General features: G+C 47.4%; 1 long non-coding RNA gene across 1 annotated transcript; it reads left to right on the forward strand.

Moving 5' to 3' along the window:
- The first annotated feature begins 636 nt into the window (after positions 1-636).
- Positions 637-21687, forward strand: LOC119974960. Its single transcript, XR_005462621.1, has 3 exons — positions 637-689; positions 1358-1426; positions 21632-21687. It is a non-coding gene; the product is annotated as an uncharacterized LOC119974960 (long non-coding RNA).
- The last annotated feature ends 1489 nt before the right edge of the window (positions 21688-23176 follow it).

Raw genomic sequence — 23176 nt, forward strand, 5'->3', positions numbered from 1 at the left:
GCCAATCCACCTACTCTGCACATTTTTGGGTTTTGGGGGCGAAACCCACGCAGACACGGGGAGAACGTGCAAACTCCACACGGACAGTGACCCAGAGTCGGGATCAAACCTGGGACCTCAGCGCCGTGAGGCGGTTGTGCTAACCACTAGGCCAACGTGCTGCCCTCTTTTCGAGATCTGGCAAGAGACAAGAACAGGATAGCTTCCTGACTCGTTCATGAGCTTTTTCACGAGCGTCCATGAAGCACCGTTGGGTGATTGAAAGTTCTCTGCTGCTTGATTTTCATTATGCTCTGGAACACATTTGCTGGTGATGACCATTAAACATTCATTAACTTCAATTAGCATATTTGTTACCTTAACGGCATGCAATTATCCCACTCCAAATCAGTGGGAATATTACTCACACACCCCCACACAATAAACAAGGAGCATTTGGCATGCTTTGTAGTTACTTAATGAGAGGCCCGGCCTGATAATCTACTCAATGTAATTGTTGAAGGATTAGCATACTGGAAATGAGAAAGCCGGATAAGGATCCTAATTCCCAAATCCTTGAGATTTTACAGATAACCGGCTGCGTACCAATGCAACAGATGTATCAAGACCAGCATTTTTATTTATTTCATTACTTCTCAAGATATATGTGAGACGCTAGCATTATCACATTTATTGCAAGTCCTCTTTATGTTACAGACTTTTTTTTTTACAATTTGGTGCATTTATGGGGTGGGCAAGGTACTGAGTTGGGTGGGAGGCAATTTCCCTGCTCTCCCCACCCCCCTCTGTGGTGACTTGAATGTGCAATAGCCTGAACTATTTATCTCCTGGGCCACTTTAGCATGTGGCAGAGCCCCACTCTCACATCGCCCCACTTACAAGTGGCAGGAGTGGCATCATAACCAGTGGGCAGGTGTGTTAATTTAAGCAAGAGAGTAAGGATGGCCAAAACCCAAGGGAACAATCCCCCATCATAAATTTGAGATATGGCGGGGCAGGGGGGTGGGGGGTGGGGAGAGGGGGGGGGGGGGGGAGAGGGGGGTGGATAGGGAATGGGGGGAATACAGGCACTAAGAGGGAGGGGAAAGGCTGGGGCCAAAAATGTGCCGGTAAGGGAGGTTGGCCATGACCAATGAGTGGGGTTACTGAGATAGGGCAGGGGAATGGGCCTAGTTAGGGTGCTCTTTCGGAAGGTCGGTGCAGACTCGATGGGCCGAAAGGCCTCCTTCTGCACTGTAGAGATTCTATGGTGAGCCCCCTATGAAGGGCCTGGGTGAGCATGAGATCCTGACCCTCAAGGAATTCTTGGAAATACATTAAAATATTTACTTTGGTATACCTCCTTTTGTTTTTACAGTTTCGGTGCCAGGTGGATCTCCAAAACGTCTGAGTTAAAATTGCGAGATGGCGTTGATGACATCATCAGGTTCGGGACTCTAGACTCTATTGCAGATGAGTTAGGATGTTGGGGGAGGGGGTGAGTGTACGAATCAGGAAGAGGCACAAATTGCTCTGCCGTTTCAAATGGGTTAAAATCTAAGCTGTAGACAGATATAAAAAGGTAACGGTTAATTCAAGTTACGTTCCAGTGCCCCTGAGGAAAACACACTGCTCTGTGGCCAAGGGTTTGATGGCCAAAGTGATGAAGCTGAGCATTTGGAAGTCAGAGTTGGCAATTGGCTGCCTCTTCGCGTCTTTCCGATCACCATTCTCAATCTCAGCCGCTTGTTCCTTTTTTGTTTGCACACAAGGGTCACTCACTGACTCTTGCACAAAGGCGCCAGGAAAGTGACCTTCTTTTGTAAATTGGAAATGACTTGGATCGCGTCAGTTAGCCAGCAGCTCAATACCTATATCTGGAAACATCAGCAGACGAATACAATCCTCCCAAGTTAACCTCTTAGAACATGGAGCAATCAATCCAGACAGGAAACACAGCACCGCAACATTCTGAATTAGTGACAGAATCCACTGGCTGATCTTTACGAAGCAGTTAAAGTAATAGCTGCATTGGATAACGAATTCCTGGGAGTAATTACAATGTGTCCCTCATTATACCAAATTTGATTGTTTTTTTTTTAAATACTCAAACGAATTAGGCATTCTTATTACCCTTGATTTTAATGAGAGCGTGATGGGAAAGCTTTTTAAATCAGCATTGTTAAATTGTCCTGGACCGTATGGATTGGGGCAGTCATTGGGGTCAATCTCTGAACCTTGTGAATGCAACCTTTAGGATCGAATAACATTTGCGGACAAAAACATGACCGGCTTGTGTTGGAGACCACATTGTGAACTTGGCAATAATCCAGCCAGTAGCTGTGATGAATAACTATCGAAGTTCGTGGGGCGGATGTGGTAAACCACTGTTACTGTATTGTATATATTGTGGTAAACCACTGTTACTGTATTGTATATATTTGTTGTCTCTGCTGGCTTCGCCTGTGGCTCCTCCCCTCAGGCTCTGTATAAAGTTAGCCGACCTCTGGCCCTGCCCCAGTTCGGGACCAGTTGCCAGCAGGTTCTCGTTTAACTTATTAAGTTGATGTGCCATCAATTAACAAAGACGAGTTGTGGAACAAAACTATGGCTTTAATAAGCCAAACGAGAACCTGCTGACAACTGGTCCCGAACTGGGGCAGGAGCAGATGTCGGCCACCTTTATACAGAGCCTGAGGGGAGGAGCCACAGGCGGAGCCAGCAGAGACAACAAACAATATATATAATACAGTAAGTGGTTTACCACAGTATATAAATACAGTAATGAAAATTTAAAAAATGAAAATCGCTTATTGTCACGAGTAGGCTTCAACGAAGTTACTGTGTAAAGCCCCTAGTTGCCACATTCCGGCACCTGTCCGGGGAGGCTGGTACGGGAATCGAACCGTGCTGCTGGCCTGCTTGGTCTGCTTTAAAAGCCAGCGATTTAGCCTGGTGAGCTAAACCAGCCCCTCAAAATGAAAATCGCTTATTGTCATGAGTAGACTTTAATGAAGTTACTATGAAAAGCCCCTAGTCGCCACATTCCGGCGCCTGTCCGGGGATCGAACCGTGCTGCTGGCCTGCTTTCAAAGCCAGCGATTTAGCCTGGTGAGCTAAACCAGCCCCTTCCCCTAACCACAGTAACAGTGGTTAACCACAATATATATAATACAGCAACAGTGGTTACCACAGCAGGATCTTCCGCTTATTCACACCGGCGGGATCGTCCAGCCCCGCCCGACGGTGAACGCCCACCGCAGGTTTCCCGGCAACGTGGGGTGGATCCAATGGGAAATCCCATTGTCAGCAGTGGGACCAGAAGGTCCCACCTCTGGCCAATGGCAGGCTGCCTCAGGTCAGGGAATCTCGCCCGTGCTCTTTGCAGCATTCTGGTATCGTAGCATTTACGTTCTCTGACATTGGAAACGTATTTGAAAAAGTCACGTAACCCAGTGTAAAAGCAGCTAATTCCCATCTCCCCCCCTCCCCCCCACCCCTAATCTTGCTGATTAGATCTGGCGGCAGTTTACTCATCAGCTGCCCTCCAGTGTAGGAGAGAGGAAGAGATGGAACTAATTGGCAAGAATCTTTGAAATAAAGTATTAATACTGAGGAAAAAGCAGTTCATATTTCACAGATGCACTCATGCATCTCACAGATTTCATTAAAAAGCCTTTCTGTTCACCATGTTATTATAGGACCTTCACCTCCCGGTCCTTGCGCATCATGGGGTGATTTTCAGCCTGCGTTTGCCATCAGAGAAAATGCCAATGTGAGCACAAAACCCGGAGAGAATTGGCAAACGCGATTCTCTCCGGCGAGATCGCAGTCCCCAATTTTCCCCACCCCTCGCTGGTGATGTAACAAGGTTCCTGCTCACAAATTGTAACAAATTCGAATAAATTAGAATATTATTAAGGGGCCTTCTTGTCACATGATTCCCCCCTCACTGTAGTCATACCTCACCGACATGATGCCGTGTCGGCACGGTTTACAACAGGTTTGGCAAAACGAGATTCAGGGCTCAAAGGTAAGTATAGCCCCTGGGAGGGGAGGGACATAGAGTCTCTCCAGTGCAGAAGCAGGCCATTTGGCCCATCAAGTCTGCGCCAGCCATTGCAAAGAGCACCCAACTTAAGCCAACACCTCCACCCTATCCCCGTAACTCAGTAACCCCACCTAACCTTTTTTGACACTAAGGGGCAATTTATCAAGGCCAATCCATCTAACCTGCACATCTTTGGACATGTCCGGCAGTGCCCTGGCACAGGTCAGCACTGCCAGGTTGCCATCGTGCCAATCTAATAAAACCAACCGGTGCCAAGGTGCAGTGCCAGGGCCAGGCCCTCATGGGAGCCCAATAGGTGGGGGGTGGGGGGGGGGGCTGGGATTGCGGGGGAGAGAGCAGCCAGTGAGGGGGGAATTTGCAGGCACGGCGAGGGGAGTGGGCAGCGAGCGTTGGGGGGCGGGGGGGGGGGGGTGGGTTAATGTCGGCAATACCTCCGCGGTGGCCGAGTTGGTTGCCTGGGCGTGCGGAGGAAGGGGGAGCCCCCGATAGCTCCGTGGTGGCGACTTGCAGGCCCTTCCGTTTCAATTCTGATCAGAGCACCCTTTAAAGGTGATGGCCCAATCGCTGTGGTGTCGGTTGCTGGCATAACAGGCCCCGGCCCACCAGAGTGACCGCATAAACCATGCCCCCTCATTTTTGTTCTTCAAAGAGTCTCAATATCTGGAGGGAAAACTGACCTGTGCAACTGGAGAGCTGCACGTGTGTTTGCAGTCTGAGCCAGACACTTTGACAAAATATGGTTCAGATTCCGCCTCAATGTTTTCTGATTTCCAATGGAATATTCCTCATGATAATTCCAAAGTTTCACTGCCTAGTAACCCATTATAAGAAGGTGACAGCTGCAAATGAATTCTGCAACACGGCACCTCTCCCTCAGCAGAATGATAGTAGGTGTGTTTCTGGGCACATTGAATCCTCTCAAACGCAGCTGAGTGTATGGTTCCCCCGTGTCAGGCTCTGAAAGTCAGAGGCTTGTTTTAATTAGTAACACTGGTCTCCTTTAGGACTTGGCCTGACTAAGGGAAAGGAAATGAGTGCAGATCGCAGGAGAATGATGCAATCCAGATTCACCCTCCCCGCTGTGTACCAAAACAAAGCAAACGCTTCCTGACAGAAACTACCTCAGAAAATGGTGTTTATTTACCACTTTAACAATAATTAATGTTTTTCAGCAAATGTATATTTGTGGAATCCTCTCCGGCTCTGTGATGGGTAATGTGTGGAGTGCAGGTCGCAGTGTTCTTTATACATCTCTTGTATTTAACAATGTGGCTGCTTTGTTTCTCACCTAAATCTTGGTGTTAACCCTTAAGGTTCCCCCTCTTTCTTCTTTGTTGTTGCCTCCTGCAGACCAGCGGAGGAAGGCCATGAGGGGGAGGCACTGGCATAGTGGTGTTGTTGCTAGACCATGAATCCAGTGACCCAGAGTAATGCTCTGGGGACCTGGGTTCGAATCCCACCACGGCAGGTGGGGAAATTCCAATTCCATTAAAAGAAATCTGGAATTAAAAGTCTTAACGATTGTCAATTGTCGTAAAAACCCATCTGATTCACTAATGTCCTTTAAGGAAGGTAATCTGCCGTCCTTGCCTGGTCTGGCCTACATGTGACTCCACACCCACAGTAATGTGGTTGACTCTTAAAATGGCACTCAGTTCGAGGGCAATTAGGGACGGGCAACAAATGCTGGCCTTGACTGCGACGTCCACATCCCAAGAACGAATAATAAATAAAAAGGTGGAGAACCTTTGGCGGCACAGTAGCACAGTGGTTAGCACTGTTGCTTTACCGCTTCAGCGTCCCAGGTTCGATTCCCGGCTTGGATCACTGTCTGCACGTCCTCCCCTTGTCTGCGTGGGTTTCCTCCGGGTGCTCCGGTTTCCTCCCACAGTCCAAAGAGGCGCAGGTTAAGTGGATTGGCCATGATAAATTGTCCTCAGTGTCCAAAAAGGTTAAGTGGGGTTACTGGGTTGCAGGGATAGGATGGGGGGGGGTGGGCTTCAGTAGGGTGCTCTTTCCAAGGGCCGTGCAGACTCAATGGGCCAAATGGCCTCCTTCTGCACTGTAAATTCTTTGATTCTGTCAACTTCTGATGAGAGGTCCTAACTCTGATTGTTTCTCCACAAGTGCCGCCAGGCCTTCCCGCAATTCTTTCTCTTTCAATAAGTCCAAGCCAAGGACTTTGGATAGCGAAGGCTGACTGGAAATGGAGCAGTGATTTGGTAGAATTTCCTTGGCGGGGGGTGTGACATTCGTGGTTTTGCAATCGAAGGGCGAAGGAGGGGGGACGTAGCTGAGGATAGGGGAACGTGGGAAATGGGAGAACTCATGGGGTTCCCACCTCCGCCAGCATTTCTGACAGGTGAGGATGTCAGATGGGGTCAACCGCCAGGAAGGATGCTGAGAGGCGGAGGTGAACATGCCTCCCTTTGGAAGATGGTTAGTGTAGTGGCCTTATCTTCTCACTGGAAGGGACAGCCAATGGCGCCACCACACTGACACGTGAACTGATCGACAGCACGTTTGTATGCTTCTATGGCAGTAATTCCTCCTTCCGGCTGCACTACCCGGGACATGCCAGGATAATCAATGCCCACTTATCCTGATTGCCTGCACCGACCGAAATGTTTCATGATCATCTCTGTAGCCTTGGCAGCGTCGCATGGCAACGGTCATGGGGAGCTGTTTTCTCAGCTCTGCCAGCGGGTAGACAGAGGCAAAGCTGTGCCCACCGGCAGCATTTCTGGTTTGCCGCTTCTTCAGGACTGAAGTAAATGGAACATCTGTTTCAAAGCTCACGACCTGTCACATCTCTAACCTCGTCCAGTTCCGATGACAAGGAAACATGACCTCTGTTTGTCTCTCCCTGCACGACCAGCTGAATATTTGCAGCATTTGGTCTCTCTACTTCTGATTTCCAGCGGCCACACGGATTCTGCTTTCGTTTTTAATCGAATCAGAGCTCCAGAAAGGATTGAGAGAAGGCAGAAAAGTCAGAGGGAGATTAACACTGGGAATTACCTACAACACCCTTCAAAGTAAAAGGAAAGATCAGCCAATGACCGAATGTTGCAGCACACAAGGTCAGCAATTAAAGGTGTAGGGGGAACAAAGAACGTGTGCGTAGCTCCAGCAGTGGGTGGCAATGCAAAGAAGAGGCGAGCTAGCAGACATTGAAAACGCAGCCTGCAGACCCAGGCTGAAATTAAAACAACAAACGCTGACAACTGGTGAGGTTCACTGGTCCTTGGTCAGGCTGCTACACCAAGGTTGCCAGCAGTTTGTTCGGAGAAAGAGACTCCATCTCGAGCATCAGACTGCCTCGCCCTGCCTCCGAACCTCCCTACATCCCACCATTAACCGCTGCAAGCTAAAGTGTATCGATTTTGATTTGTGGGCATCTAGGTGACGGTGCATTTGCCCCATCGCGTTAAGAAATGAGGCTGTTTGCACTGCTGTATGCCAGTGGCGCCCAAAGTCTTGCCCCCCCCCCAAAAAAAAGCCCCCTTTCTTAAAAAAGGACGAGGGGCTGCTTTCGCACAGGGCTAAAGAGCTGGCTTTTAAAACAGACCAAGGTAGGCCAGCAGCACGGTACAATTCCCGTACCAGCCTCCCCGAACAGGCGCCGGAATGTGGCGACGAGGGGCTTTACACAGTAACTTCATTTGAAGCCTACCTGTGGCAATAAGCGGTTTTCATTTCAACTAAAAAAACAAAGCAAAATGCTACAGATGCTGGAAATCTGAAATGAAGTCAGCAAACGTCTGAAATGCTTGTGCCAAACTGCAGGTGGCAGCAACAGTATAGCTGAATATTCAGATCATCGGCAAACAGCATCACGTTTTTCAGCCGAGTTGAACTGGCCGATATCTGTGCCAAGTACAGAGGGTCCTCTGTGTAACTTGACCTAATGTTCCCAATACGACTCTTTGGTTTACGGTTTATTTTAAAGGGATATTCAGTGAATTGTTTTCCTAAGGGGAAAGCACAATGGGATTCCCCTGTATTCTTTATTTTTCTCACTTCTATGTGAGGTACAATTTTCACAGGAGAAATCCCCAGGGGATTGCTACTGCTTTTCAGTTGAACCCCTCCCCATAATAAGCAATAGCTTTTCAGCAACAAAGCTCTTCTGTGTATTCCATTTAGTGTTCGCTGCAAAACCGACCCTTCGACTCCCAGACTTTTGACTTATTAGCTGCATATTTAGTTCCACACGTTTATCTCATTCCTTAGTTTGTCCGTAGGTTTTGCAGCACACTCGGTTGGCTTGTGATAAACCAAAACCAAAGCAACTTCCAAATCCGCGGTTTGTTTGACAGCGCAACAACCATCGTCAGCCCTTGGCTAACTCTTCAGCCTAGCCAAACGTCGCTTGGGTTGGAAGTGCTGCTGACGTCTCAATGTGTGTTCTGTCCATGCGTGCAGCTCACAGGAGAATACATTGGGTCAGGGAGCACCTGGTTTTTCAGGCACCACTCAGCTTTCGATGGCACAAAATATAACCTTTCCCTCAAACTGCATTAGGCCTGTAGCATTTGCAGACAAGGGAACTAATGCTGGACGGTGGTCCCTGCTCATTGAGGCACATTGGTTAGCACTGCAGCCTCAGAGCACCAGGGGCCCTGGTAAAATTCCGACCTTAGGTCACTGTCTATGTAGGGTTTACACGTTCTCCCCATGTCTGCGTGGGTTTCCGCCGGGTGCTCCGGTTTCCTCCCAAAGTCTAAAGATGTGCATGTTAGGTGGACTGGCCATTCTGTATTGTCCCTTAGTGTCTAAACGCTAGGTGGGGTTACAGGGTTTGGATAGGGGGAGTGGACTTAGGTGGGGTGCTCTTTTGGAGGGTCGGTGCAGATTCAATGGGCCAAGTGGTCTCCTTCTGCACTGTTGCGATTCTATGAATATCGATTTGGCCTGAGGCAATCAGCACCATGCTCATTAGGAGGTCAAACCCTCATAATAAAGAGATCCTCAGTGTGGTATTTTTAAAGGACAGGCTTGCCAACCACAAAGCTACAAACAAAAGCTTTATTGGAAAGGTGTTTACTTGACAGGCTGTTAGGATCGACTGCCCATTTGCCTGTGCAAACAGCCGGTGCCATCATCAATATGTCACGTGATCATACTCTTAAAGTGACCTTGTTCTAACCAGGAACAAACATGAAAATACAACACTTTCCTCCCTCTTTACATTAGAGATACCTGCAATTAAATAATATTACCTTAACAATCAGGATTTACAGTATGAACAATTAATCAACACAGCTGTCAATAAGTTAGATGCTTTGGAGGATGCCAATTTCCATGTGGCTGTTGGTGAACCTCAGGAACTTGCTTTTTCGTGTTGACTGCAACCTCTGGAGGTTTTGGTTTAGATTGGATGTCACCCGTTGTTGCCTCAATTGGAGTCGACATAGTATTCGGAGGTTGGCTCGGTGTTGAAGTGTCCTCAACTGGGGTACTGTCTTCCACGGTTGTTTCGGGTATTGTCGGGTTCTCAGGAATGTTTAGGCCTTCACTTGCCACAGTTTGTTGCGGACTCTCAGTTTACCCTGTCTCTGGCAAACTAGTTCAAGTCGTTAAAAGTTGACTGGCGTGTCTCCTCCACACTGCATTGTCCCCGGTTTGAACAGTGTGGGAGACCAGTCCTGTCTGTGATAAGATGATACAGATTTCCACTTCTCAATGGTGGTACAGCTTCTTGCCGATACCTCCTGACCTTCGCCCTGTTCTCGTGTCACAAAACCTGACTTTGCTGTTTTCTCTCAACAATTTCTCTTGTCGTAGGCGGCTACGACAAATCAAACGCTGTGTGTAACGGACATTTTACCATGAGTAGTACCAGAGGTGTTTGGGTTGTCGAATGTGTTGTATTTCTGTATGTCATCAGGAATTGGCTTAGTCATTTAGACCTTGCTCACGGGTAACTTTCAATGAATGCTTCATTATCTGAACGAACCTTTCAGCCAGCCCAATTGTGGCAGGATGATAAGGAGCACATCGGATGTGTTGCATTCCATTCTCCTTTAGATAATTTGTGAATTCTTGTGAAATGAACTGTGGCCCATTGCCGCTTTAGAACTGTTCAGGGTGACCGAATCTTGGAAACATCTCACCCAGTCTTTCTGTTGTTCTATCTGAGGATGTAGTCTTCATAATGGTGACTTCAGGCCATTTCCAGTGTGCATTGACCCCACAAGGAAAAATATTCGTCCTTCGAATAACATAGCCTACATGAACTCTTTGTCATAGCTCGTCTGGCCATTCCCACGGGTAGGTATAATGCCACAAGTGGCGGCAGGTTTCGAACTTTGTGCAAGCCGAACATATGCCCGCCTTCTCCTCAATTTTGACATTGAGCCTTGGCCACCAAAAATAGCGCCTGGCTATCTCCTTCATCCTTATTATCCCACAATGACGTTCATGAAGTTGGTTTAGAACATGTTTCCTGAACAATACTGGAACGATGACCCTCATTACCCAGAGGAGGCAACCAGACAGTTCGAGTCCTCAGGTAACATATGGCTTCCCGTGATCTTGTCATGAAGTACCATGTCCATAATTTCTGACAGCAGTGGATTCTTTCTGATATACTTAACTTGTCCCACAGTTTCAGAAGTGCTATTGACTTCTTCACAATAGAAAGAATTACCACTCAAACTATCCATTGACGGCTCGTTAGGTAAAGATAAACTAGAGAGTCCATCCGTGTTCCCATGGAGATTTGATTGATATTTTATCATGTTTGTCTGCGCTGACAACAGCAATGCCCAGCTCAGCATTCGGCTCACTGCTCAAGATGGAATACTCGTGCGCGGCCCAAGTATGGTTGTCAGTGGTCGATTATCTATTCGTAGCGTAAATTTTCTTCCATTTAGGTATTGGTGAAAACAATTGACTCCAAAAATGATGACTGAAGCTTCTGTCTCTATCTGTGCATTTCTGCTTTCTTCAAAAATCTTGATGCAAATGCTAATGGTTTCTCTTCGCCATTGGGCATTAAGTGAGAAACTGCTGCTCCCACCCCATAAAGTGATGCATCGCAAGCCAGTTGCCTGCGAAACTTCGGATCAAAGTGTGTCAGGACTTCTTTCCAACCAGGAACAAGCATGAATACACAGACCAGACCATTCAGACTCAGGGGGTGTCAAGTATCTGTAGGCAGGAACCCCTGTTAGATTTCCTTCCATCCCCTGCAAAGTCTAACTTCCTGTCTGGAACAGGATGAGGTGACATTTACTGAGGCTGAACACAAGTAGAACATTAAGCATAAGAACCCAAAAATATAAGAGGAAATATGAAGAAGCTTTAAAACAACGTCATGTAAAATTGACAGAATGGGATGTGGGGATAGTATGGGAAAAAGGCATTGAAATGAATGATCAGCCATGGTCATATTGAATAGTGAAGCAGGCTTGATGGGCTGAAATGCCTACTCCTGCTCCTATGACTTGTACAAATACTTATGTGAGGAATGAAGACCTCACCCTCTAGACACGTGCATCGTTATTCCTAAAATTTTAAAACTAAATACGTTAATAATAGTTAATAATAATCTTTATAGGGCAGCACGGTGGCCTAGTGGTTAGCACAACCGCCTCACGGCGCTGAGGTCCCAGGTTCGATCCCGGCTCTGGGTCACTGTCCGTGTGGAGTTTGCACGTTCTCCCCGTGTCTGCGTGGGTTTTGCCCCCACAACCCAAAAATGTGCAGAGTAGGTGGATTGGCCACGCTAAATTGCCCCTTAATTGGAAAAAATAATTGGCTAATCTAAATTTATAAAAAAAAAAAAATAATAATAATAATCTTTATTATTGTCAAGTAGGCTTATATTAACACTGCCATGAAGTTACTGTGAAAAGCCCCTTGTCACCACATTCCGGCGCCTGTTCGGGTACATGGAGGGAGAATTCAGAATGTCCAAATTATCTAACAGCACGTCTTTCGGGACTTGTGGGAGGAAACCGGAGCACCCGGAGGAAACCCACGCAGACATGGGGAGAACGTGCAGACTCCACACAAGGCAGTGACCCAAGCCGGGAATCGAACCTGAGACCCTGGAGCTGTGAAGCAACAGTGCTACCCACTGTGCTACCGTGCTTGAACCTGTATCTGTCCTGACCCCCACCAAAAGAGGTTAGTTGACAGTTTTAGGAAAACTCACAACTCATTATCTCCGAGCATTAGCTAATGACCACCTATGGACTGTACAGCCCAATTTCAAAGAGAGTGATACGAAGGCCGTCTGCATTCAATATCCAGGGGGAGGGGGGGAGTAGTGGAGGGTGACCAGGAGGTGGGCTGTAGGGTCAGGGTGGACAGACATGGAACACCGTTGCTGCAGCCGGCATGGCAGCCATGCAGCTGCGCACACCGCTAACAGCCCGCTTTGAACCTAGTGCCTTTTATTGTTTTTATTGTAGGTGTGGGGGGAGGGGAAGGGGGAAGCAAAGAGGAGAAAGGTGCGCTTCACTGGAACATGGCAGCGGGCCAAGAACAGACATGTGGGCATGGGAGTGGGGTCTTTTGTTAAAATGGCAAGCAACAGGAAGGTCAGGGTCCTGAATGCGCACAGACCGAAGATGCTCAGCAAAGCGATCACCCAGTCAGCGTACCTGTCTCCACCTGCTGCAGATCATCAACTGTCAGGTGTTCAACAATGAGTGACCCAGCAGCCTGTTTACTAGTTAATCCCACCGAGGTGTGAGGATTTGCGCTGGTGGAGGGTGCGGGTGACAGATGTGACACCTCTTCCATGGTGATGCCTGAGAAATCACCCTCCGAGGTACTCGGACCTCTGGTTTCCAGGAAGCGAGGATGGTCTGGGATGATTACGGGGAATAAATGATGCAAGACGTTTACTCACATAAGGTTTGAGGAATGATTGTGTGTCCTTCGGATTCTCACTTTTGCTCAGTGCCCAATTCATCATCAGCACAGGTGCGGTCATCCTCCTCAAGGGCTCATTCCTCACATGGGGCGAAGTTGAGGCTCTCTTACAACACTCCAAGTGGCTGTGTCATAGAATTCATAGAATTTTCAGTGCAGAAGGAGGCCATTCGGCCCATCGAGGCTGCACCGGCTCTTGGAAAGAGCACCCTACCCAAGGTCAACGCCTCCATCCTATCCCCATAACCCAGTAACCCCACCCAACACTAAGGGCAATTTTGGACACTAAGGGCAATTTATCATGGCCAATCCACCTAACCTGCACATCTTTGGACTGTGGGAGGAAACCGGAGCAGCCGGAGGAAACCCACGCAGACATGGGGAGGATGTGCAGACTCCGCACAGACAGTGACCCAAGCCGGAATCGAACCTGGGACACTGGAGCTGTTAAGCAATTGTGCTATCCACAATGCTACGGTGCTGCCCTCTCACGCCGGTTGTGTTTGATTTTGTCTTGTGGGGTTACAGATGGGGAGCGTGTAGGCGGGAGTCCTGCCAGTTCAGACGGTTGAGGAGTGGTATGTGTGGGACTGGAGTGGGAGCAGGGGTGCAAGGAGCTGAGTGGAGACTAGGGAGCACCATGATTATTGGGGGGAGGGAAAGAGGGCCTCAAGACACACGAGGTGGCTGGGACAGCGATCACATTGGAGGCGCGAGGGGTGTTAAGGGGTGCAGCGAGAGACTGGAGACAGCAGATTTACCCTGGCCACGCGAAGAGAGGCATTTATTATTTTCCAGTGCTGCTGCCCTGTCCTCTTCTGGATGGAGTTGGTTCTCACTAATGCTGCAATCGCCTCCCAGGTGGGGGAGGCCACCTTGCTGGTGGGGCACTTTCTGGAGTGCGGGTACAGGACCTCCCGCCTCTGCTGGACTCCATCCAACGGTCTCATGATGGCTCCCTCTGTGAATCTTGGAGCAGGCTTCCAGACTGTCATCTCGCCTCCAATGGATCTGGAACAAGTGCTGAGCAGTGTTGTGGAGGCGTTTATGTGGAGCTACCCATTGATTAAGTTTCTCCGGGACCAGCGAATCACTAAGAGGTTGTCAAAAGCGCGACGTGATTCACAAGGAGGAAAAAGCTTTTGTTGAAAAGGCACATCATTCTGTGAGGAATCCCGCCAAAGGCGTGCTTCGCCGCACTGTTTTTCACAACAGACCTGACACTTTACCGTTTTTTGGTAAGGTTGCACCTGATGTTGGACCTGGAGATTCACATAGTCAGAAACACGTTAGCACGACAGAATTCCCAATCTGGGAACTGGTGACCACCCCCAAGCCCGGAGTAACCAAAGTAAGTTTGATTAAATTCAACCCAGGAAGGTACAGGACATAAAATGGACAGACACAGACCCATTCCTTTTTTTTTAGAAAATATTTTATTGAAGCATTTGTAAATTTTCACAATTTAACATGTTGACATTTCTAAAACAACTGCACGGGCCGACGCACAAAAAAACCCCTTGAAGAACAACAAACAATAAACCACGTCCCCCACTTCTCCCGCCCTTAGTATACGGATATATACTAAGTTCCCGGTCCTTATCTAACGTCGCCATGTCTCCTGTTTTCCTCCCCCGCCCCCCTTTCCCTTTCCCCCCTTACTGCTGATGTTCAATTTTTGCTGAAGAAATCGATGAACGGCTGCCAATTCCGGTCGAATCGCTGTATTGATCCTCTCAGAGCGAACTTGATTTTCTCCAGACTGAGAAACCCTACCATATCACTGACCCACACTCCTGACTTCGGGGGCTCCGAATCCCTCCATCTCAGCAAGATCCGTCTCCGGCCCACCAGGGAGGAGAAGGCCAGGATATCGGCCTCCTTCCCCCCCTTTGCCCCCGGATCCTCCAACACCCCAAATACTGCCAATTCTGGACTCTGAGTTACCCTACCTTCCAGGATTTCTGATATAACATCCACAAATCCCTGCCAGAATTCCCTCAGTTTCGGACACGCCCAAAACATATGAACATGGTTGGCCGGGCTACCACCACACCATCCCCATCTGTTCTCCACCTCCTCGAAGAACCGGCTCATACAGACCCATTCCTCACATAGTCCTCAGTGAAGTTTTCAGATGCTGAAAATTATATGTACTTCAGTGTCTGTAATGTAGGAATGGAGGGCTGGGCTTTCCCAGGAACGGAAGTTCCCGTCCGATGTCAAGGTCTGTTACATTTACCATCCCACCTGGGACGATTAACGTGGCAGGCGGGATCTGAAAATTTACCCCAGTGTATTTGTTTATAATATCATTTTGATTCAATGTTCCCCTCTTCTAATACCCCATCCATCCCTGTTACTTCATCCAGCCCTGTTACTTGCTTAATTTGTTTATCTATTTTGGCTATTACTGAACGATCTGGCCTGTTTTTTACCTGATTAACTATGAATTTTTCAATGTAAGTGACACTGCATAACGTGCTTCTTGAATAGAGACACCATCGTGATTATCAATCTGGAGTAAGAATATTCTTAGCACGAGGTTAAGCAAATAGGATTTAGCATTTAGCCGTGGAACATTTCAGTCCATTCTGATCAAAGGCAGGAGCTGTATCTACTTAATTACCTTCTTCAACAACCCTTCTCTCTGGCTGGATTTCCTTCAGAGATCGCTTCTATTATAAAGTCATCTTTCAATGGAGGTTGATAACGAAAGTCGCAAAATGCTTAACCCTGCCAAAATGAGATAATTTAATGAGGCCCTCGCATCCCCATTCTCCAGCACTGGTCATTACACTGACTTTTTTTTTAACACTAAGTGCCCCTGAGGTTTTGCACTTATTAAAATGCTTGAAGTTCCCTTTAGTGACTTACTCAAGATGACCTCTTATAACCCTGATTGGTGTCAGGGCTTACAGTCTTGTTTGAAGTATCCAATTAATAAACTTTGGGCTACTGTGGGTAACTGAATCCTTTATCTTTTTTTAAATGTGGAATATTTTGAAGAGTACCTTCACATGTGAGGAGAGACATGAAAACACAAATAGCCTGATTAGCAGCCTTTAGAAGCCCTCATTAACCAATTTTATGGCTGTGCTTTTATTGGAATAATCACCATAAAAACACACTGCCGGGCAGACTAACTGAACAGCCTAGAAATCACATGCTGCAAGGCACATTCATTGCATTGCAAGAAGGAAAGGCCGCTCGTGGCTCACAGAGATAAAGACCTGCATAGTGAGGATTTGAGCCAAATCAAAATAGAAAATGCTGGAAATACTCAGCAGGTCAGGCAGCATCTGAGGGGCTGGATTTTCAATTTCCAGTGGGGGTGGGGGGGCCAGGAATGGGTGCGGGCATGATGTGAAAATTGCATTGCCGGGGGCAGCACCGGATCTGGGACAGTTAGTAATTTTCAAAAGGCCTTCAGTGGGGGTGGGGGGGGGGGGGGGGGGGGTATGCGTGGCTGGGGGGGGGGGGGGGGGTGGCAGGAGGCAGCACAGTAAACCCGCTCGCCGCCAATTAATGGCCCCTTAAGTTCCTTACGGAGCTTGTTAAAGGCCCTTTTCTGAATGGGACTTCAATCTTTTTCTGGACAAAACTGACCAATTGATGGAACCATCAATTCACGTGCTTTAAGATATGAACAGTGGTTTTAATCTACTTACTACAGAGCCAGCCTGTTACCCATTGAACTCTCGATGAACTGCAGGCTGGCTCTGGACAAAGGTATTTATACAGTAGTCCGGGGGGAGGAGTCGTGGGCGGAGCCAAGGGTGGAGCCCTGTACAAACTCCTGAGCATTCCCAGAGCTACTCCCCCTAGTGGTCGGATAACGCTACTGCGCTTACAATGGTATTGGTAAATACAGTGTGAATTACTAAGTTACATTCACCACACCATTTTGGTGCAGTTTTGTGTGCAGGCATCAGGGTTGCCATGGGGCAAAATGAAGTTCATTTCCATATTATTTTCTTTCTGAATTTAGCGGGGACAGACAACTAGCACCTGGTCAAGTGTTGTGCAGCAACTGCCATCTTTACTTGGCAAGACAGTGGAAGGCTCCAAAATGGCTGCCACCTGCCTTTGCCACTGGCACCAGAGTTCACGCTGAGTTCACCTTGTGTTGTTCCTCGTGTCTTAATAAAGCTCGTAGTCTCAAAGGTGGAGAAGATGCTTTATTGTGAATTCGTTCTGTCTTCAGAGCTTAACTTACGGCTACCTCAAATGTTGCCTGCCTGTCCTGTGTCCTGCTCCCAGTTCTCCCTTCCGTGAAGTGTGTCCTCACTTCCTGTCCCTGTGTATTTATAGCTCTCCCGTGCTCCCTCTAGTGCTTGCTCAGTTGTATTGCATCTACTCAGATCTACAATCACCACATCCCCTCTTTTTTCTTTACATATTTTCTGTACATTGTTAAAGAAAATTGCACAAAACAGTTACTTATGATATGTGTATCTATACAAGTGATGGTGCTATTGCATATTTTATTTTTTTTTTTATAAATGTTTTTATTCAGTTTTCATATTTTATATTGAACAAATTACAAATTGTTAGGAGAGAAAAAGAACAAAAAAAAAACAAACAAACACGCAAAAATTAACATACATATTTACAGGTAAGCATCTTCGTAGTAGTAACTGCGCCCGCCCCCCCCTCAACATGTTTATTTAGTTTGGTTTTGGGCCTTAGCTAGCCATCGAACCCCCGTACCGAACCTGTAGCCCCCCCCCCCCCTCCCGCTACCTTCCCCCGACTATTCTTCCTCTTGTACATTGGCCACAAATAGGTCCCGGAACAGTTGCATGAATGGCTCCCACGTTCTGTGGAAGCCGTCGTCCGACCCTCGGATGGCAAATTTGATTTTCTCCATTTGGAGAGATTCCGAGAGGTCGGACAGCCAGTCCGCAGCTCTGGGCGGTGCTGCTGACCGCCAGCCAAACAGGATTCTACGGCGGGCGATCAGGGAGGCAAAGGCAAGGGCGTCCGCCCTCCTCCCCAGGAATAGATCTGGCTGTTCTGAAACCCCGAAGACCGCCACTATCGGGCATGGCTCCACCCTCACTCCCACCACTTTGGACATAACCTCGAAGAAGGCTGTCCAGTACTCCACGAGTCTGGGGCAAGACCAGAACATGTGGGCGTGGTTGGCCGGGCCTCTTTGGCACCGTTCACATCTGTCTTCCACCTCCGGGAAGAACCTACTCATACGGGTTCTTGTTAAGTGGGCTCTATGTACCACTTTTAGTTGCGTCAGGCTGAGCCTTGCGCACGTGGAGGTGGAGTTGACCCTATGCAGTGCTTCGCTCCAGAGTCCCCACCCTATCTCCATCCCCAGGTCGTCCTCCCATTTCCTTCTTGTTGCGTCCAGTACGGTGTCGTCCCTATCTACCAGTCGGTCATACATGTCACTACAGTTCCCTTTCTCTAGGATACTTGCGTCCAGTAGGTCTTCCAGTAGTGTCTGTCGTGGCGGTTGTGGGTACGTCCTTGTCTCCTTTCGTAGGAAGTTTTTGAGCTGCAGGTACCGTAGCTCGTTCCCCCCAGCTAGCTGAAATTTCTCTGTCAGTTCGTCCAGTGTTGCGATCCTGTCGTCCGTGTATAGGTCCCTGACTGTCAGTGTCCCCCCGTCCTGCCTCCACCTTTTGAAGGTGGCGTCAGTCAGTGCTTGTGTGAACCTATGGTTGTTGCAGATGGGAGCTTTGTCCGACATTTTGGTCAGGCCAAGTTGCTGCCGCAGTTGGTTCCAGGATTGGAGGGTGGCTGTCACCACTGGGCTGCTGGAGTGTTTTTTGGGTGGGGATGGGAGTGCTGCCGTGGCGAGGGCCCGGAGGGAGGTTCCCATGCAGGAGGCCTCCTCCGCACGCACCCACTCAGCCTCTGGCTCCTGGATCCATCCCCTTACTCGCTCGGCTGTTGCTGCCCAGTGGTATTGCATATTTTATGAAGCCAATTTATATTTATGAGTCCAAACTTGATGAATTTGTTCACTGAGTTTTTTCTTTTTGTTGTTGTTGACGTGGTGATATTGATATTGCAACTCCGTTGTGAATGTTGTCGGTGTTCTTGTTATTTTAAGTAACCAATACGTCATCCCATGGTGTTTGCATGGTCGAACCACTGATGTTGACTGACATGGACCTTTTTCTGTGCTTGTGGTATCGATTTAGTATGTCATCTGCCTTGAAAGCTGGTGTGCTTGCTTGTTCTGGAGCAGATGTGAGTTTGTGCGATTCGTTGTCATCCCATGGCATGTTTGTAGTCTTGTCATTTTTTTGCAGTGTGCTGTGGCATTGTCCTTCATGTGCAGAGTTGTACCATTTTGTACAAGTCGTTGTTTCATTGCTGTTGTTTCTGTCGTTCCTGTCTTTGCTGTTTTCGTTGCCGTTCTTGTTGCTGTTTTTGTCGTTTCTGTCTTTGTTGTTGTCGCTATCTTTGTTATGCTTCTTATTGGTTTTGTTGTTCTTCTTGTAGTTTTTATCGTTGTGCTTGTAGTTTTTGTTGGTGCTGTTGTTCTTGTTTCTGCAGTGCTTCTTGCGATTCTTTTTGTTCTTATCGCGCTTCAAGTTTCTTTTGTTCTTGCTGTTGTTGTTCTCGTTTCTGCTGTGCTTCTTGTGGCTTTTGTTTTTCTTGTTATGCTCAATGAGTGTCCCGTGTGGATAATTTGAGTCATTGTCACAGTTATTGGTGCGAGTGTCCTTTGTGGAATCTGTTACATTGAACATTTCGTCTCGAGAATGGTGAGAATGATCTGATGTTGCATTGATGCTGGTGACATCAGTCATTTGTGGTGGATTTGATTCGTCGTCTTTGCTTTCTTGATGCTCCTCTTCTGGAGTCAAATTCTTCACGATTTCATTTGACGCGGTCTCTCTGGACTCTTGGTGCTCCTCTTCCGGAGTCAAAATCTTCATTATTTCAATTGACGTGGTCTCACTGGACTCTTGGTGCTCCTCTTCTGGAGTCAAAATCTGCATGGTTTCTATTGGCGTGGTCTCACTGGACTCTTGGTGCTCCTCTTCTGGAGTCAAAATCTGGATGGTTTCTATTGGCGTGGTCTCTCTGGACTCTTGGGTGGCCCTACTATGTGCTTCTGTACAGACAAGCTGAGAACTGTCAGTCTCGCTGTGATCCTGTACCCCCTGTATGTCGAGTATGATCACCTTGTCACTGTTTTCGCATGCAGTGGGTAGATGTACATTGTCTTCTTCTTGATTATGTGAGCTTGGTAGACTTTCATAGTCTACTTGCGGTTGCTCAGATACGGCGGGTTGACCTTCATGGTCTTGTTCATGCATGGTGTTCGCCAGGGAGTGTTTGCTTGCTTCCCTTTTGGAGTCTTTCATCACTCTCACTGTGGAGCCTGTCATCGCTCTCTCTGTGGAGTCTTTCTGTGCTCTCTGTGTGGCGTCGTCTTCTTCTTGGGTATTGCTGTCATCCAATGTATCGGCGATCTGCCGTGGCACCATGGTGTTGGATTCTTCTACCACGAGTAGATTCGTGTTGAGCTTTGCGACCGTGTCGTTGATGCAGTGATCAGCATATCCGAATAACTCAGCCATGTCTGAGTAGTATTCTTCGAGAACCAAATCATCTTTTTTTTTGCTTCGGATTTGGTATCGTTGTCTTCATCATTTTTTGCATATCCGAATAACTCAGCCATGTCTGAGTAGTATTGTTCAAGAAACAAATCATCTTTTTTTGTTTCGGATTTCTTTTTGTTCTCTTCACTTTGGGTGGTGCAGACTGCTTTTTCCAGGGTGTTGTGAGAGTTATTTTCAACTGCTGGTTTAAGTTCAGGTGTTTTTCTGTGTTCTGAGGCAAGAAAATTTGGTTTTACACCTTTAAGTATCTTGTTTTCAATTTTCGGGCATTTCCCTTTTAAGTAGGCATGGTCCGGATGCTCAGACATCATGGCGCTCGTGACGTCATGTGTAGGAATCAATTGCGCATGCGCAAATCGGCCTTCCTTTACTGTGCGGTTTTGTGTCCACTGCGCAAACGCGGCTTGCGCATGCGCATAACGATCCGCGACCAAAACGTTTTGAGACTGCACATGCGTGGCTTGCGCATGCGCATAACGATCAGCAACAAGAACTTTTCTAAACTGCGCGTGCGCGGGTTGCGCATGCGCAGAACGCAAAACGGGTGTTGTAACTGCGCATGCGCGGCTTCTGTTTCCTGCGCATGTGCAGACGCAGATTTTAGTTCTTTGTCTCCCAGAGACTGTAAAATGTGCTCCGACGCCATTTTATCGCGGATTGCAGCTTTTTTCTTTTTGAAAGTTGTAAGTTACCTTTTCCTTTCAATCTGGACTGGATTTCAGCGTTTTGGCTTTGTGAAAAATTCAAGTTATTTCTTCTTTTTGATCTGTACTTTTCACTCGCGATTTCTTGACTGAACCCTTTCTGTTTTGATAGTGATTGTTTGAGTTTTGCATCACTCAGTCTCTGTGCAGTTTGGCCTCTGAGCATACCGTGCTGTTCAAATTCCATACAGTACTCTTCAAATTTTTTTTGTATTATTTGTAAGTTGTTGCTGTCTTCAGCTTTTGAGTATTTAAATCCATTATATACTTTCCTAGCTTCATGTCCTGCGATGAGCATTGCTATTTTAATTTCGTCTGAGGCTGCTGCTAAATCATTAGCTATGATATAAAAATCGAACATTTGTTTAAATATTTTCCAGACATTTCTTACATTGCCGGTCATGTCCAGCTGAGGTGGGCGTTCAAGCCACATCCTCGAATAAGCGATGTCTTCCCAAGTTGAATGTCCAGTAAGAGTTTTTCTTGCCATTTTGGTCTTTCTGTATCTGCAGCTGAGTTGTCTTGTAGTAAGCGTCTGAAGCCACCACTGGTACCATGTGTTGTTCCTCGTGTCTTAATAAAGCTCGTAGTCTCAAAGGTGGAGAAGATGCTTTATTGTGAATTCGTTCTGTCTTCAGAGCTTAACTTACGGCTACCTCAAATGCTGCCTGCCTGTGTCTGTGTCCTGCTCCCAGTTCTCCCTTCTGTGAAGTGTGTCCTCACTTCCTGTCCCTGTGTATTTATAGCTCTGCCGTGCTCCCTCTAGTGCTTGCTCAGTTGTATTGCATCTACTCAGATCTACAATCACCAACACCTCTTGACTATTCAGCCCATCTACATTTTAAAATAGCATCGCAAGAGTCAAACAGTTCGGGCAGCATGGTGATGCAGTGATTAGCACTGCTGCCTCCGGCGCTGAGGACCCAGGTTCGATCCCGGCCCTGGGTCACAGACCATGTGGAGTTTGCACATTCTCCCGTGTCTGCGTGGGTTTCAGCCCCACAACCCAAAAGATCTTCAGATTAGGTGGATTGGCCATGCTAAATTGCCCCTTAATCGGAAAAAAAATTATTGGGTACTCTAAATTTGTTTTAAAGAAAGAGTGGCACAATTCAGCGGTGGAATCAGGACCTGGAATGGCTACTGCTTCCATTCGGAACATCTGGCCTAAACTTTCAGGTCAATGACCTTTCATCGGAACATTTTACTTCATGTTTTTCACACACTCAAAATGACCTAAAGTGTTTCACAAACAATGAATTGCTTTTGGAAATGTAGCTGTCATTTTTGGTAAACATTGCAACCAAGAACACCAATCAGATAAATGGCTAATTTGTGTTGGTGCTGTTAGTGGATGGATAAATATTACTCAGGACACCACATGATCTCTGATAATTGCTGTAGAATTATTTACATCCACCAGGGGACAGACAGATCTCTTTTTAATATCTCAAAAATATGGCACCTCCGACCATGCTGCATTTCATCAGTATTGTGCTTTATTTTTAATCATTCAAGGAATGTGGACATCACTGGTTAAGCCAACATTTATTGTCCATCCCTAATTGTTCTTGAGAACATAGAACATACAGTGCAGAAGGAGGCCATTCGGCCCATCGAGTCTGCACCGACCCACATTAAGCCCTCACTTCCACCCCATCCCCGTAACCCAATAACCCCTCCTAACCTTTTTTTGGACACTAAGGGCAATTTAGCATGGCCAATCCACCTAACCTACACGTCTTTGGACTGTGGGAGGAAACTGGAGCACCCGGAGGAAACCCACGTAGACACGGGGAGGACGTGCAGACTCCGCACAGACAGTGACCCAGCAGGGAATCGAACCTGGGATCCTGGAGCTGTGCAGCCACAGTGCTATTCACTTGTGCTACCGTGCTGCCCACGAAGGTGGTGGTGAGCTGCCT

The sequence above is a fragment of the Scyliorhinus canicula genome, chromosome 12, assembly GCF_902713615.1.
Source record: "Scyliorhinus canicula chromosome 12, sScyCan1.1, whole genome shotgun sequence".
NCBI lineage: Eukaryota > Metazoa > Chordata > Chondrichthyes > Carcharhiniformes > Scyliorhinidae > Scyliorhinus > Scyliorhinus canicula.